We start from the raw sequence: 3,316 nt of genomic DNA on the forward strand, positions 1-3,316 counted from the left end.
CAAACTCACTTTAAGTTTTACGGTCCTGTTGCTCCGAGTCGGAGCGGCAAGGCTGGTCCGGCGCACGGTCACTTGGTGCAACTCGCTGTATTTTCTGGAAGCGTTTGAGAGCGCAGGGTGCTGCAGAGGTGCTTAGACGGGAGCGCTGCATTTTTGCAACAGGCTAACCTGGTGTCACGTCAGCTCCGTGAGGAGCAGGGTGGCTGCAGCCCTGTGGTCAGGGACTCCACCAGCTTCGGCGGCATTTTTCCGCCATACGGTCACTCTTTGTTTGGCCGTTCCCTGGGCTGGAGCCACCCGTGGTAACGCACACGTGCAGCCCTCAGCCCCGTGCCCCTGCCCAAACCCCCCGGGCACTGCACGCCTCGGCACCAGTGCACCCAGTGCCTGCAACAGCGGGCCCAGTGGATGTTGCGCTGGGCTTATTGCCCACGCCAGTGTGCCCAGTGCATGCTCCAGAGCACTCGACGTGCCCAGTGCGTGCCCCAGTGCACCCAATGTGCCCTGCCAGTGCGCCCAGTGCATGCTCCAGTGCACCCAATGTGCCCTGCCAGTGCGCCCAGTGCATGCTCCAGTGCACCCAATGTGCCCTGCCAGTGCGCCCAGTGCATGCTCCAGTGCACCCAATGTGCCCTGCCAGTGCGCCCAGTGCATGCTCCAGTGCACCCAATGTGCCCTGCCAGTGCGCCCAGTGCATGCTCCAGTGCACCCAATGTGCCCTGCCAGTGCGCCCAGTGCATGCTCCAGTGCACCCAATGTGCCCTCCCAGTGCGCCCAGTGCATGCTCCAATGCACCCAATGTGCCCTGCCAGTGTGCCCAGTGCATGCTCCAGTGCACTCAATGTGCCCTGCCAGTGCGCCCAGTGCATGCTCCAGTGCACTCAATGTGCCCTGCCAGTGCGCCCAGTGCATGCTCCAGAGCACTCAACGTGCCCAGTGCGTGCCCCAGTGCGCCCAGTGCATGCTCCAGTGCACCCAATGTGCCCTCCCAGTGCGCCCAGTGCATGCTCCAGTGCACCCAATGTGCCCTGCCAGTGCGCCCAGTGCATGCTCCAGAGCACTCAACGTGCCCAGTGCGTGCCCCAGTGCGCCCAGTGCATGCTCCAGTGCACCCAATGTGCCCTCCCAGTGCGCCCAGTGCATGCTCCAGTGCACCCAATGTGCCCTGCCAGTGCGCCCAGTGCATGCTCCAGAGCACTCAACGTGCCCAGTGCGTGCCCCAGTGCGCCCAGTGCATGCTCCAGTGCACCCAATGTGCCCTCCCAGTGCGCCCAGTGCATGCTCCAGTGCACCCAATGTGCCCTGCCAGTGCGCCCAGTGCATGCTCCAGAGCACTCAACGTGCCCAGTGCGTGCCCCAGTGCGCCCAGTGCATGCTCCAGTGCATGCTCCGGTGCACCCAATGTGCCCTCCCAGTGTGCCCAGTGCATGCTCCAGTGCACCCAACCTGCCCAGTGCATGCTCCAGTGCTCCCAGCATGTGCTCCTGTGCACACAAGACACCCCCCCAGTACAGTCCCCAGCCCTGTGGCCCCCAAGGGCTGCAGGCAAACTGGGGGGGTGAGACGGGGCCCCCCTGCAAATGCTGCTGCTCGGGTCAGGCGATGGCCCCGCACTGCCGCTGCGGGTCAGGGGCTGCTCGCCCAGGAAGGCTGCACTGCGAGGCAACAGGTAGTTAATTAACACTGCTTAATTAAGCTCACGATTAGAACTGAATTAGTGGGTAGCTGCTTCTTTAGCCCACGAGAGGGCATTGCTTCCCGGGGCCTGCCTGGCTGGCGGAGAAGCTTGGGGAAACGTGGCTTTCTCTTTTTTTTAATTAGGAATTAGGAATTTGTCCTCTTTTGACAGTTTTCGAAGGGTTTGGGGTTTTTTTTGTTTGCACTGCAGTGTAATGCATGACATGTACATCCAACAATTACTTTCCAGCACCGAAGTGTTACCGGCTATAATAATGCCGGAGATGTGCCATAAAAAGGAGCCAAGCAGAACGGCGATACCATCTCCTCTCCTATAAAGCCCGGCTGCAGAGACGGGCTGGCGTCGTCCGTGAAGACCTGGCTGTGCCAAGAAGTGCAACAACCGGGCTGGGCTGGCGTCAGACAAAATATGGCCGTGGAAAAGAGCGAGGAGGGAAGTTCCCGATGCTTTCGGACCTGCTGCAGGGCAGAGGGACAGCTCGGGATGCTGCGCAGGGACACGCTCGGCACCAAGTTGGTGCTGGCTGGTGATGAGCACAGCAGCTTCCCTGTCTCTCCCCACGATGGGACCGGCGTTTTCTCCCACCCAGCTGCCTCCCCTTCCTCCCGTCTCCTTTTTCCCAGGCTGGGTGCCCGGTCCCTTGCAGGGAAGGCGAGCGGGTGAGAGCCGGTGGCAGAAGTTGGGTGCTGGGTGCGGGGCTGCTCCCCCCTGCTTCGGAGCAAACCCAGCATCGCTGCCGATAGCCGAGGAGATGCGGGAGAAACATCGAACTCCACACCTTCACCTGTCCTGGAGTTTTACAGCAATGAGTCTGGTACAGAAGCGAGACCGAGACCAAACTTAATCCGATCTCACGAGGGCTCCTGCAGGCTCCCAGGCAGCAACCTGTATTTAAGCATTAATCAACGCCCTCCTCTGCCTCTGAAGACAAATTCGCAGCATCAAAGCGCCCAGCCCCGCAAGCAGAGGCACGTCGGGCCCGTTTGGGCAGCAGACAAGTCTTTGCAGATGCCAGGCTTGCTCCTACCCGGGCACCGGCGCTGCCTCCGCACTCCAGCAAACCCCATGGGATGCCCAGTTCGTCCCCAGGCACGGGGATGCAGGGATGCTCCGGCCGGTCCAGCGTCCGAGATGCTCCGCCATCACACCCCGCGGGCTGGATCTGCTCCAGTCCCCGGGAACGCACCGCTCGCTCCTGTCGCGATAACAGTGTTGGTGGGTCTGAATCCGGCCTTCGGGACAGGAGAGACGGCATTCGGTTGTGCAATCATCTCCCGTAGATCTAGAAGAGGCGCTTTGCACATCCGTCGCCTGCGCTATGGGGCAAGCTCTGGGGAGTTTGGCGGGTGGTGGGGATTGGCAACGGGCGCGCCCGTCCCCCCGCGTTCTGCTCCCTCGGGCTGCGCTCAGGCTGGGGAGTAAAAAAAAACTAAAAAAATTAAAAAAAATTAAATTATTTTCTAACATGAAAGCAGGGATCCCATGAGCTGGGAGAGCGGGGGGCGGGGCGCCAGAGGCCCCGCCCGCGCTCGCCCCGCCCACGCTCGCCCCGGCCCCGCCCCGCCAGGAGGGCGGGGCGGGGCCGGGGCGAGCGTGGGCGGGGCGAGCGCGGGCGGG

The sequence above is a fragment of the Haliaeetus albicilla genome, chromosome 8 (assembly GCF_947461875.1).
Source record: "Haliaeetus albicilla chromosome 8, bHalAlb1.1, whole genome shotgun sequence".
Taxonomy (NCBI): Eukaryota; Metazoa; Chordata; class Aves; order Accipitriformes; family Accipitridae; genus Haliaeetus; species Haliaeetus albicilla.